Source organism: Diceros bicornis, chromosome 14 (assembly GCF_020826845.1).
Source record: "Diceros bicornis minor isolate mBicDic1 chromosome 14, mDicBic1.mat.cur, whole genome shotgun sequence".
Classification (NCBI taxonomy): Eukaryota; Metazoa; Chordata; class Mammalia; order Perissodactyla; family Rhinocerotidae; genus Diceros; species Diceros bicornis.
This window is the reverse complement of record NC_080753.1, coordinates 24368252-24383171: the sequence shown is the minus strand read 5'-3', so window position 1 is coordinate 24383171 and position 14920 is coordinate 24368252.

Genomic DNA, 14920 nt, shown 5'->3' with positions numbered 1-14920 from the left:
GTACCCTCTACCAACAGTCTGTGTGACCTTAGGACAGCTGCTTAACCCCTCTGAACCTGTCACCTGAAAAATTGAGATGATGACAATAAAGTTAGGGTGAACCATACGAAACTGCCTTTTTGTGGGTTAAAAATGGTTGAATATCGGCACTTGCATAGGTTCCACCTAATACCTACCTTGTAGGGTTGTAAGGAAGATTTAGTGAGTGTATGTGTCACTGCTGTGGGCCCATATCCAACTAGTTTGGGACCAAAGAGGAAGGTCCCATTCCCCTTAGTACCCAAATCACACCTACTCCCAAATACCTGCAGGATAGGGGCTCAAAGTCTGTTCTCACACAGGACTCCCAGTGATTGCTGGGAATCCTCGTGCCCTCTCGTTCGCTCCACCATGTTCCCTCCATAATGAAGGCTGATGTTAATGGCACATTTACTCTCTGCCAGGAACTGTGCCCAGCACTTTGCACATATACCTTCATCTAGTCCTCCTCTCTACCCATGTGAGCTGGGTACTGCTTCTATCGTCCCCCTTCACAGATAGGGAAACTGAAGGGCAGAGAAGCAAAGTGTTTTGCCAAGGTCACACAACCAGGAAGTGGGAGAGCCAGGAGTCAAAACCCACCACCAGCACCACCACCTTCCCTCACCCGCTGGGGTCCTCCTGCGGCCGCCATCTTGAACTGCTCCACGTCAGCCCCTTACAGCCTCCTCTCTCAGTGAACCTATGGGTTCCAGGTGTGAGCACAGGCCTCTCTCTTTCTCCAAAGTGCTGAGAGCAGGCAAATTTGTCAGGAGCCTGATTAAAGGGAAAAGAAAGAGAACAAAATCAAGGAGAATTAGGAATGAGAAAGGAGATGTAAGCATACATGCACTAGGGATTAAAAGATGACTAGGGAATTCTACATAAACTCTGCAGAAACAAAATAGGAAATATAGAAGAAGTGGATATTTACCTAGCAAAATATAAATTACCTAAATTGACCCAGGGAGAAGTAGAAAATGAGAAGGCCAATTACCACAGAAGAGACTAGAAAGGCGATTAAAGATCTACCATTTTAAAAGGCACCAGGAACAGATGGTTTCACAGCTGAGTTCTACGTAACCTTTAAAGAACAAATAATTCCAATGTTAATTAAATTCTTCCAGATCATAGAAAAAGACAAAGCACTGCAATTCACTTTATGAAGCCAGCATTGCCTGAGTAACCAAACCTGATACAGATTGCTTAGAAAAGGGAAACTGTAGACCAATCTTCTGAATATAAATATAAAAGTTTGAAATACAAGACTAGTGAATGAAATCTGGCAAAATGTCATTATGATCAAGAAGGATTTATCCTAGTAATACACAGATTTGTAACAGGAAATCAATTAACATAATTCATTGCACCAACAAATTCAAGGGAAAAATTCAATCATATCAATAAATGATGAAAGTGTTTGATTAAATATAAACTCTAAGTAAAACAGAAATAGAAGAAATCCATTCATACTTGCAACAAGTGTGTATTGAGTGCCTTCTATGCATCTAAGTGGATTCTAAACCCCGAGGATTGTAGCTGTGACCATATCAGACAAAAATTCCCTCTCTCAGGGAGCTCACATTCTGGTAAGAGAGAAAGACAATACACAGGATGCATAAGGAAAGAATATGTTATCCTAGGGATATGTGCTAAGGAGAAAAAATTATAGCAGGGGATAGGAAGTTAGAAAGCTAGACACAGTGGTCAGGGAAGGTGTTACTAAGAAGTGACACCTGAAGAAAGAAGGAGGAAGGACATTCTAGGCAGAGGGAGTAGCCAAGTACAGACCCCGGGGCAGGCACATGTGTCCTGGAGAAATAGCTCAAGAAGGCCAGTGTTCCTTGGGGTGATGGAGGACAAGATGTTCATTATCCAGTTGCTGCGACCAAATTATGGGTATTCAGCAAAGCTTCACTGAACACCTGTGGTGTAGCAGGGACAATACGGCGAGAGGTGACTTGTGCTGCCACCAGACAGTGCTACTGTTGGGCTCACGGGCCCTGCCCTCAGCTCAGGGCTTCTGCCTGCCCTTGGCAGGCACCATGTGGCAGGCCAGCTGAGCACTCTTGCATCAGAATCACGAGACCCCGCCATCCCCTGAGTTCCCAGTAGAACCTTCAGACCCAGTGAAAGGTGAGATGATGTCAGTCTTCAGGGAAACTCCACAGCTGAACCCACAGGGCTGGGCTGACTCCCAAGGCAGACAAAGCCATCACAATAGGTGGTACTTACATCTCCCACAGTCCGGTTATTCAGCCAGAAACCACACTATGGCAGGGACTCCAAAGGTCTGTGTAATTAGGGAAACACATTTTCTAATTCTTCAAGGGCACAGACTGGTGAAATATACCAAATTTCCATGGCTAGACTAAATACACTCTCTGTCTGTTGAAAGAATGGGTGGTCAGACTTGGGTGACATCATCGTTTTCTCCGAAAGCAGTGGCTGAGTGCTTGGTCTACATTTCTGCCTGCTGGTTTTCCTAAAACAAGGTAAGTGGGCTCCAAGGATGAACCCAACTTTCAAAGTCCCAAATCCTCAACCAGCTGCCTCCATGTGACAGTTCTTCTGCTAAAATAGAATCTAACTCTAATGGGCTCCCCCACCTATGAAAAGTACCCAGCACATGCCTGGCATGGTGTGGGCACTTGTAATATCCCCTTCCCATCCCTCCCTTTGCCTTTTCAGTTTTCCACGATGCAGCCCCACAGATGTCGCCTCTTCCACATGGGTGCAGGCCCGTAGAACTTACTGGGAATGGTGCCTCTTCAAATAGCTGGGAGAGGGGCTTTATGAAGACAAGTATGATCCCCAACACTCTGCTGTAGACACCTAGTGATGAGGTTAGATTGCCTGCTTCTGTATATTCCATCTACAGAAATGATGGCTATAGAAAGCAAGTGTGGAGTGCTGGATGTGAAGGTTAGAGTTAAGCGGAAGGCATCAGTGGGGCTCCTTCCTGCTCTTCAACTCCCAGTGCAGGGCCAACAGCAAAAGCTGCATCCTTCAGACCAGATGAGTTGGAAGCCTGGCCTTAGGGGCTGATGCCTGCTGTGAATAGGGAGAGACTGTGGCCACCAAAACCCCTTCATTGACTCTAACCATGTGGTTAGCATGTCCTAGAGGAGATCATCCATCTTAAGGTCGTCGGTGCTGTCAAAGGTGAGAACCAGATGGTGCATAGGGTCTTCTTGATACGTAAACTGCAGATTAGACTTATGTCAAAGCATCAGCACTGGGCTTGGTCTCAGAAGACTCCTGGCTCCTGGCCCACCACTTACCAGCCAAAGAACTGCAGGCAAGCTCTGTAAGCTTGCTGAGCCCACGTTTTTGTCTGTTAATGGAAACGTTAATATTCCACTGAGGTTATTAAGAGGATAAAATGAAATAGCACTCGTTGCTGGATCCACCTTATAAGAGCTGCATATTAGATTTAAAGCATTTTATTCTCTGTAGGACTCAAGGATTGGCTTTCTGTGATTCTCCACCTTCCCATCACATCATTTGACACATCTCCTCTACCTCACTCATCCCTGTTTCAACACCAATAAATATGTTGCTGAAGCCCAATGCCCAAAGATCCCAAGGAACACCCTCACAGTCAAACAAAGTTTGGTTTATTAACTTGCTGCAGCAAGGGAGAGCACACACCATCAGCAACTGTGGAGTGTCTCAGTAAGAGGTCGTTAGGGGGTTTGGGCTCGTTTTGTGATTTTGGAGAGGGCTTAGGAAGCAAGGGTTGCTCTAGATTGCATGCTGTTGGGGAGCAGAGACATTTTCTTGGTTGAGTATCTTTATCATTTTTATCTAAGAGGCAAGAGGAATGAAACAGAGTTGTCAGTGGCAGAGAAAGAGGAGTCACCCGTGTCAGCTGGGAGAAAGGACATTCACATGTGTTTGGGGTTTCATAATATCCTGTGTCTGTCATGTTCCATTATGGTCACAGAGAGGTCTTGAGTGATGCTGATGTTGTGCGAAGTTGTTTATGCTCAACAGGAAATAAGAGGGCTGGTAGTCACCAGCCCAGCTGTCTGGACTGTTTTTCTTTTTCTTTCTCAAGTACAACCACTGGTACTAACTGCTGGAGAACTCAAGTGCCCTGGACTCAAGGGTGACTTGTTGACATATTCTGCATAGTGTCTACTCCCAGCTTTTTCCAGAAAATGTTACCTCGAGTCATTCTCCAAGGGTTCAACAGGCGAGAGGGTAGAAGCCTCCTAGCAGCTAGCACAGAGACAGGAGCCTGGGCTGAGGATGAGTGAGGTTCCGGTGCCTGGATGGACAGGGGGTGTGCAAGGCTTGTGTCTGGACAAGAGGAGGCTAGCGTCAGTCTCTGCCCTCCATTCCTGTGTTTGCCAGACCCGGGCAGTGGAGAGCCATCCCCTCCTGGATAAGCTCACCAGCAGGGAGACGCCTTGCCTTTCACTGAGCCAGGAGAACTGGTCTGAAGGGAGGTTACTGACTTTGGGAAAGAGCTTTGACTGGGGAGACAGGAGAAGTAAATCTGATGCCCAAAGGCTGTGCGACCTTGAGCAAGTTGCTTTCCCTCTCCGGACCTCAGTGTCCTATAATGGTAAGAAGGAGGCTAGTCCCTAAGGTCCCTTTGTCTGACATCCTAGAGGGCTAGGAGCTGAACAAATGATAAAGCAGGCAGTGCCCCCACTGAGGATATGGGTTGGTGGCAGGAGGAAAGAAGAAAGCTGGAACCAGGAGAGCTGAGCCAGGGGCTCCTGCCCAACTCACTCAATTAATTGAGTTAATTCAACTCAAAAGAATTAATCATTTAATTCTCACAATAACCCTGTGGGGTAGACAACATTATTATTCCCATTTTAGAGATGGAGAAACTAGGCATGGAGCTGTTAAGTCGCTTGCCCAGGGTCCCACACCAGCTGAGGCTGGAACACAGGCAGTCTGGCTCCCAAGCCCGTGTTCTCAACCATACCCAATACTGCCTCTCTGAAGTATAAATGGCCCTTTCCCATAACAATCTCCTTTGGTTTGGAAGCCTGGAGCAGGGGTCAGCAAACTATGGCCTGCGAGCCCCAAAGACAAATCCAGCTGGTCAATGTTTTTGTAAATAAAGTTGGCATAGCCACACCCATTTATTTACTGTCTGACTTTCAAGCAGAATTGTCTACTCAAACAGAGTTGGGTAGATATAGCAGAGACCACATGGCCTGCAGAGCATAAAACTTTAACTTTCTGGCGCTCTGCAGATCAAGGTTGCCAGCTCCCAGCCTAGAGCTGCACTGCCTGGACCCTAAGGCAGCTCTGCCACTGGCGATGTGACTCCCCAGATAAGTTGCTTTTCTGAATCTCAGTTTCCCCATCTATAAAATGGGCTTGTTTGGGGGAATTTGGGGAGCTAGTGTATGCAGACACAAAACGCCTGACCCAAAGCGGGTGATGGATAAGGATCAGATGCTCTCATTGCTAACAGGGTGATGATAATTATGGCTGATTCCTGTGACACCACTGAGGACGGGGCAGGGACCTTTATCCCCACTTCACGGGTGGGGCAATCCAGGTGCAGGGAGAGGAAATGGTTTGCCCAGAGTTTCGTGAAGTGTGAGACAGAGCCCAGGTCTTCCCAGTTTAAGTCCCCCACTTCCCGTCCCCCACCCTCCATCAATCCATAGCCTGGTCTCATTTGTGTTTGCTGGTGTGTGGAGCAGCCTGCCTGTGTTTGTGAGTTTTCCGTGTCTGTAAGTACCCACAACCAAGCAGAGCTCGCTGGCACAGACATTTGTCAAAGATGACACGCCAGTCATCCATGCCACCGGAGACAGTGACAGATGCGCTCTTTGGCGCCGCCGTCCAGGCAGCAGAGGATGGATGGAGCCCGCTCCGCCGGCCTGTGCGGGACCGCAGATCAGGCAAGAGACAAATTGCAGCCTGGTCAGTGGGCAGAAGAGGAGGTTCAGAGCCTCCAGTTGGTCCTGCCTCCCCACTCCCAGCCAGAAAGCCCTCTGGGCCCTCCCTGCTCCTCCCTCACTGCCCCAGGCCTGCCCAAACCTGATGTCCACTTGGGACTTGTGTGGAGTCATAGACAAGAAGCCAGGTGCTCATGAGATTTGGGTTCTTTTCATAATAATTATAATAATAGCCGACACATATATGCTGCACCGTCCTAAATCTGAGCATTTATCCTTAGCCATCCCCCGGTAGAGGTACAAGAAACTGAGGCCAGAGAGGTTCAGGGAGTCCTCCAAGGTCACACAGCAAGTGGCAGAGGCAGGATTTGAATCCAGAAGTCTGGCTTCAGAGTCCCCTGCCCCTCAGGACTACTATTTGGGGGTCTGGGATAGAGAGGAAATTACTGCGGGTCCAGGACAGACAACAGAAAGAAGAAACAAAGGATCCAGCTTCCCTGCCAGGCTCCCCCCTAACCTGCTGAGTGGTTAAGAACAGGTGGCCCTATCTCAGTTTCTCCGCCTGCAAAATGAGCAGCCGCTGCTGCCCGGTGTTGCAGGTCCCAGACCAGCCCCAAGGCTGTGCTCTCTCAGTTCTTCTTGGAACCCGGGCACTGGCTCCTCTGTCTTCACAGAGGACACTTCACTGGGTGTTCGCTGCCTCCACCCAGTAATTCCAACCCGGATTCCCCCTCCTGCCTCCCAGAGTCCCATCTCACAGCTCATTAAACTGTCATCTCTGTGTCCCCAAGGCAAATTCGCAGTCCTCTGTGATTTTGTAGGGATGTTTATGGCTAGTGACAGCAAAGGGAACAGACCACATAAAACAAAAAGAAGAGAGACAGATAGAACTCTAAAAAGTTCCCAAAATCTTGCTCAAAAGCTCTCCGTGGGTAATTCATGGCTCAGGATGACCTGCTCCCCTCCGCTTTTGGATGAGGGCTTCAGAAAGACCTCAGTCTGGGGTCTGGTTCAGCCAACCACTTGCTGTGGGGCCTTGCAGAAGCTCCCTCCTCTCTCTGAGCCTTAGTTTCCTCATCTGTAAAATGGGACAATGATGGCACCTATCCCATAAAATTATTGCAAGGATTAAAACACGAAAAACACTTAGGACAATGCCTGATATGTAGTGAGTGCTCAATAAATGTCAGCTGTTGCTATGCCCTGGTTTCCAGTGTCCTCAATGGGGAAATGAGGGGGTGGGTTTCCTGCTGTGTATGGGCTTCTGGCTAGAATTTCTGTGATGGAGTGACACTCCTGTGACGCCTCCTTGTCTCCTCCCAGTCACCTCTCTCCTTTGTATTGGTGAGCCTCAGCCAACCACTTTACTCACGAGGGTGTGGGGAAAGAGAACTATACAAATGGGATGCTTTACCTTTCTTATTCACGGCGGAGAATTGTTCCAGCTGCAACTTTCTCACCAACTGGAGCCACCTCCGTGGGTCGACACAGCTGGGAACCTGAGCTGTGGTGGCAGCTCCCTGCCGACCACACCCTGCAGTGACAGACCTCAGGACCTGTCCCACAGCCTCACGGGAAGCAGTCCACACCAGCCCGACGTTTGCAGGAATAAGTAATTACAGCTTCCCTGGGATCCGTGCAGAGGACACCCACACTGGGAGAGAATTTCTCTTGCTGTTCAAGCTCCATAAACACTTGAAAAGTCATTTTATTTTTCAATCTGTGGGCAGGATGCCACCAAACCAGCAAGCATCATTCAATAGACCTTAAGGGATTTTTTTTTTCAGCTTTTTGGGGGATGGTGTGGGGTATGGGGTTGGCTTTTTTTTTCCCACCAATGCTTTTTGGATAAACACATAAATCAGCATCATCTATATTCGCTAGCTAGCGTGGCTTGTTCAATACAAAATTACCCCTGTTTTGCATGATTTTCCCCCCTTGTGATTAATATAAACGACTTAAGTTAATTATGTTTCTCTTCATGGAAAAATGTATTTGTCAAAGAGCTGAAACATCAATAAAAAAAGAAACAGCGTCTTTTGAAGAAGGGCAGGATTGCAGATGAGCAGCCAGTGTACGAGGGAGGGCGCAGGCTCGCCCGTCTTGGGGTGCCACTCTGATTGAGTAGGCACGCTTTATATATACCCACAGTGACAAAAGCATTTTTCTTAGTTAAGGACTCACAGGTCCTGATGAGGTAGATTGATGTCATCATTATTAACAATGATGATACCTCAGGCATAGAAAGAATGGTTTTCTCCAGGATCCCAATGGATGCTGGGGATTAAGCCTCACCTCTCCTTACCAGGGACAACTAACACTGGGCATTTCACCAGCCAGCCCCCCAAAACTGGCCCAGCATGCAGACTTTGAGAGAGAGGCACAGAGGCAAATGCAGGCAGTTGGAGCGAAGTGTGAGGGGGAGAGAAATGAAGAAAAGCGAAGCATGAGGTTGTGATGGAGTCCCAAAGCAAGAAGGAAGCTTGGAGATTGGACAGCCCACACACCTCACTGGGTCAGTGATGAGAGGTCCACAGAGGGAAAGGGACTTACCCGAGGGCACACAGCATGTTGGTGGCAGAGCAGAGACAGAACCAGGACTCTTGATGCCCGGACCCTCGCCTTTTCCCTACATTCTGCTGCCCTCCTCGCCACCAGGGATCAAGGGCTCACTTCTCTCTTGACAGGTGGGCAATGGCACCAGGAAGGAGGTCCCTCACGTTGCTGGAGAGTCAGCACTGCAGGGAAATCTCTGGGTTATCGACTTTTTCTATGGGATTTGAAATGCCTCTGCCCCACCCTGCCTGTCTTGGTTTGGGTTTCCTGAAAGCAGACCCTGAGACAAGATCATGGGTGCTGGTGGTTTATTTGAGAGGTGATCCCAAGACACTCGAGTGAGGTGGTGGAGAAGACACTCAAGTTACTGCTCTGGGCACCTGTGCTCACTCCCACCAGGAGACCCTAGAGAGCATGCCTCCACGTTGTCCAGTGCTGGCCAGGGAAGCAGAAGTATTTATCCACTCATTCCCTGGTGCTTTCATTTCCAGTCCCTATGGGTCACCCTGCACCCAGGCTGAGCAAGCTCCCAGGGTCCTAGAAAAACCCAGAGAACCCAGGACATGGGCATGTGCGTGGGAAGAGTCAGTGTGCATGGCCACTGTCTATCACAGATGCAGGTGAACCTGGAGGGGGGCCAAGAAGATGTGGGTGGGACAGCCACAAAGTCAGCTACACCACCCTTGTCTAAATGCTCCCAGCCCTCCAAGACCACCTCCCTCCAAGTAAACAAGATCCTCTTGTCCTCTGATGGTCAGCAACCATTTATCTGGCTTTTACCACAAGTCTTTTATTTTATTTATCTACTTAGATATCCTTTCTGTCTCCCCAAGTATACTGTAAGTTGTTCAAGGGCAAAATTAAGGCCATCGCCACTTAGTCATTCAACAAATATTTATTGAACATATACTGTGTGTCAGGACCTCTTTAAGGTGTTAGAGATACAGCCCCAAAGATAGAGAAAATCATTGTCCTCAAGGAACTTGCATTTTAGGGGTTGAAATAGATAGACCATAAACAACTAAATACAATAATTTCAAGTAATGATAAGTGAGTGGTCCAAAGAAAAACAAAGCAGGATGATGGGGTAACTGCAATGGGAGGTGGGGGTACTATTGGGGATATTTGAGCAAAAGCCTGAATGAAATACAGGAATGAACCATGCAAGAATCTGGTAGAAGATTATTCAGTCAGAATGAACCTCAACGCAAAGACCGTAAGAGCAAGAAAAAGCTTGACTTATTTAAGGAATAACAAGAAGTTTGGTGTGACACTCAGCAGAGTGAAGGAGAAAGTGGTAGGAGACGAGGTAAGGGAGGGCCAGATCATGTGGGATCTGATCTTTAAATAATGCCTGACACAAAAAAGGTAGTCAAAGCAAGCTAGCTGGCTGGATAGATGGGTGGGTGAGTGGGTGGATGGATGGATGGATGGATGGATGGATGGATGGATGGATGGATGGATGGGTGGGTGGATGGATGGATGGGTGGGTGGGTGGACAGATGGGTGGCTGGGTGGGTAGATGGGTGGGTGGATGGGTAGATGGATGAATAGAAATAATGATACACCAATGAATGAAGAAAGAAGAAAATAGAGCAACTTCAATGGGAAGAATAGTGTCGTGCCAATTGTGCATTTAAAGTTATACTTAGCATAAAAAGTAAACTCTGGACCAAAAGTACCTAGTGAGCAAACTGTTAGGCCAAGGAGGCTATTCAAGGAGAAATATCCCTCTCTGGGCCTCAGCCAATGAGAATCCTAGAAGTTCGAGTGTCCTTATCTTTATATTCCTTGCAAGGGCCCACGGTGAGTATCCAATGACCTTAAATGGTATTACAGGAGTATTAATTAAACTTTGGTGACTAGAAGCTAGTGAATTATCCCTTCCATTATATAGTACCATGTTTACTCATCAGGGCTCCATTTTTAATCCCATTTATAGTTGAAGCATGCCACCACAGTCCATTAGTGAGGAATATGGTGGAGGTGATGTGGGCATGGGTATAATTTAGCCCAACAGTTGTCTACTGAGCACTTACTATGCCCTTGGCAAATTGTTAGGTCCTTTGAGAGAAGAAAGTGTTAGTGAAGGGCCTCAAGGAACTTATACTATCAATCAAAGCTAACATAAACAACGGAGAAACAAAAACATGTTAATTATCACTTGCCAACCAACCAGAATACTTCATTAGTAACTTTTCCTGCTAGGTTTTATTTAGGAAAATCAGGCCAATCATAAGAAAATTCTAGCACATTTTTTAACCAGGGTATACAGGGTATATGCCACTGGATATCTTTGGGAAAGCCTCCTAAACCTTCTGAACCTCAACCAACCTCCTCGTGGATAAAAGGAGTTGTTCTCATCCAGGAAGTCTCTGGATTCCAGCTGTAACATTGTCTCCTCTGTGATCCTCCAGGCTCAGACCATGAGAATGGGTTTCCAGAATGATGGTTCAAAGCCACTCTAAGATTATCATTCACCAGAGAAAGATTCCATTATGTTCATGAGCATTTGTTTCCTGAGTCTTCAAAGGGGACCAACAAGATCTGCTTGCAAGTACAAGTAGTTATAATGCAAAGCACTATACGTGCCTTGAGATGAGAGAGAGCAAATGAAATACTACAGAATTTAGAGGAAGGCAGGCTATATTCATGGGGTGATCGAGTGGGAGGCATTTGATCTGGACCCCAAAAGCTGGGTAATCCTTTGAGAGTAGGAGAAAGGGAGAAGGTAAGCACTTCAAGGAGAAATCTTCGACCCTTCCTATCTGCTTGGGATACTACCTTACAAAGATGTGATGTAGCAGCCATATTGAGGCCATGAGGCATCACAGATATAAGCAGAATGGAGGAGCAGAAGGATGGAATAAACAAGGATCCTGGATGAAGCAGCACTGTGATGGCCTTCCTCCAGCTGTTTCGTTAAGTTAAGCCTTCTGGTTTCTTCCACTCTCAGTCAGGTTTCTGTTATTTGCAGCTAAAAGCATCCCAGCTCTTACCTACCCCCTGTGGCACTTACCCTTCATGGTACTCTCTTCTGGGTATATGTGACTGATCCGTATGCTCCTCTGTTCTTCCTTCTGAAGGCTGTAGCCCCTTCATCTCTATGTCCCAAACTCTTCCACCTGAGACTTTTCCTTCTAGCAATTCTAGAACTTTTCCTTCCCCACATAATAGGTCCTTAGATTATGAGTGATTAATAAAGGAATGAAAGAAAGGCCACTTAGAAATATCGCCTAATGCCAGTAAAAACCATTGCACTTTGGGGATTGCTTTGCAAATACATTTTTTCATTAAGCCAAACAAGTCTGGCAGTGACCTAAAAACAAACATTTGAAACAGGCACAGAACACTTCCAAAAATTAAAACACTTTGCACTGAGGGGGAAAAAATGTATTTAACCAAAACAGCAACCACAGTAGTTATTAAGATTTTCAAATTAAGGGCACTTTGAGCTTTGATGGCATTAACACATAGCACATGCCATTTAGACATCAGAAGGTACAAAGTGAGCTTTTAAAAACTTGTTTGTTTTAAATGGTGCACGCACACACACACACCCCGAGAGCACTCGGTTTTCACACAGTCATCTGCCTTTGCAGTGCTGACTCCTTGCCGCCATCAATCCTTTTCAGTGCCAGAAAGCCTGGGGATGCTGTTGCTGGGGCAACAGGGAGATCTTGGAACTTTCTCCATTGTTAGCCTGGCCTCAGCCTCTGCTCTTGATTAACCCCAGCTGGCAGAACATGCTCTTCTTTGTTCTTCCTCAACTTACTGGATCCCAACTGTGTCTCTTCACTTTCCAGCTTATGTTACTTGTAGCCTACCTCTAGCCATTTTCCTAGTGTGGGTCTTCACTCTCCATCCAGCTGCACTCCAAGCTCCCCACAGCAGGAGGGACCAGGTATCCTATTTCTTTGTCTGAGCCTCTTTCTTGAAGCTCTTCACTCCTTGGATGAGCTCACCCAGGCCCATGGGTTTAATTCCACCAGTGTGATGACAGACCCCACATTTCTATCTCCAGCCAGAGCCTCTCCCCTGAGCTCCATAATTGCAGAGCCAGCTACCTGTCTGGCTCACCACGTGGACATTTCAAGGCATCTCAAACTTGACATGACCAAAATAATGCTCCTAATCCTCTGTGTCCTGCTGCATCCTTCAGGTCTTAACTTAGGCATCACTTCCCTGGAATTTACATACATTTTATTTGTTTATTTATTTTATTTTTTATTTTTGTTATTGCGGTAACATTGGTTTCTAACATTGTATAAATGTCAGGTGTACATCATTATGTTTCTATTTCTACATAGATTACATCATGTTCACCACTCAAATACTAATTACAATCCATCACCACACACATGTGCCTAATCATCCCTTTCGCCCTCCTCCCTCCCTCCTTCCCCTCTGGTAACCACCAATCCATTCTCTATCTTTATGTGTTTGTTTGTTATTGTTTTTATCTTCTACTTATGAGTGAGATCGTGTGGTATTTGACCTACTCCTTCTGACTTATTTCACTTTGCATAATACCCTCAATGTCCATCCATGTTGTCACAAATGGCTGGATTTCATTGTTCTTATGGCTGAGTAGTATTCCATTGTCTGTATATACCACATCTTCTTCATCCATTCATCCCTTGATGGGCACTTAGGTTGCTTCCAAGTCTTGGCTATTGTGAATAATGCTGCAATGAACACAGGGGTGCATGTATCTTTACGCATTGGTGTTTTCATGTTCTTTGGATAAATACCCAGCAGTGGAACAGCTGGATCATATGGTAGTTCTATCCTTAATTTTTTGAGGAATCTCCATACCGTTTTCCATAGTGGCTGCACCAGTTTGCACTCCCACCAGCAGTGTATGAGAGTTCCCTTCTCTCCACATCCTCTCCAACACTTGTTGTTTCCTGTCTTGTTAATTATAGCCATTCTGACGGGCGTGAGGTGCTATCTCATTGTGGTTTTGATTTGCATTTCCCTGATAGTTAATGATGTTGAACATCTTTTCATGTGCCTGATGGCCATCTGTATCTTCTTTGGAGAAATGTCTTTTCAGGTCTTTTGCTCATTTTTTATTTGGGTTGTTAGTTTTTTTGTTGTTCAGGTGCATGAGTTCTTTATATACTTTGGAGATTAACCCCTTATCAGATATATGGTTTGCAAATATCTTCTCCCAATATTTAGGTTGTCTTTTCATTTTGTTGATGGTTTCCTTTGCTGTACAGAAGCTTTTTAGTTTGATGTAGTCCCATTTGTTTATTTTTTCTATTGTTTCTCTTGCCCAGTCAGACGTGGTGTTTGAAAATATGTTGCTATGACCAATGTCAAAGAGTATACTTCCTATGTTTTCTTCTAGAATTTTCATGGTTTCAGGTCATACATTCAAGTCTTTAATCCATTTTGAGTTAATTTTTGTGTATGGTATAAGATAATGGTCTACTTTTATTTTTTTTGCATGTGGCTGTCCAGTTTTCCCAACACCGTTTGTTGAAGAGACTTTCCTGTCTCCATTGTATGTTCTTGGCTCCTTTCTCAAAAATTAGCTGTCCATAGATGTGTGGGTTTATTTCTGGGCTTTTGATTCTATTCCATTGATCTGTGTGTCTGTTTTTGTGCCAGTACCATGCTGTTTTGGTTATTATAGCTTTGTAGTATATTTTGAAATCAGGGAGTGTGATACCTCCAGCTTGGTTCTTTTTTCTCAGGATTCCTTTGGCTACTCAAGGTCTTATGTGGTTCCGTATAAATTCTAGGGTTCTTTGTTCTATTTCTATGAAAATGTTGTTGGAACTTGGATAGGGATTGCATTGAATCTATAGATTGCTTTAGGAAGCATGGACATCTTAACTATATTAATTCTTCTAATCGATGAGCACAGAATATCTTTCCATTTCTTTGTGTCTTCTTCAATTTCTTTCAGCAAAGTTTTATAATTTCAGTGTACGGATATTTCACCTCTTTTGTTAAGTTTATTCCTAGGTATTTTATTCTTTTTGTTGCACTTGTAAATGGGATTGTATTCTTAATCTCTCTTTCTGCTACTTCGTTGTTAGTGTATAAAAATGCAACTGATTTTTGTATGTTGATTTTGTATCCTGCAACTTTACCGTGTTCATTTATTACTTCTAAAAGTGTTTTGGTGGATTCTTTAGGGTTTTCTATATATAAAATCATGTCATCTGCAAATAGTGAAAGTTTCACTTCTTTCTTTCCAATTTGGATTGCTTTTATTTCTTTTTCTTGCCTGATTTCTCTGGCTAGGACTTCCAATACTATGTTAAATAGTTGTGGTGAGAGTGGGCATCCTTGCCTGGTTCCTGTTCTTAGAGGGATAGCTTTCAGTTTTTCACCATTGAGGACGATATTAGCTGGGGGTTTGTGGTATGTGGCCTTTATTATGTTGGTACTTTCCTTCTATACCCATTTTATTCAGAGTTTTTATCATAAATGGATGCTGCATCCTG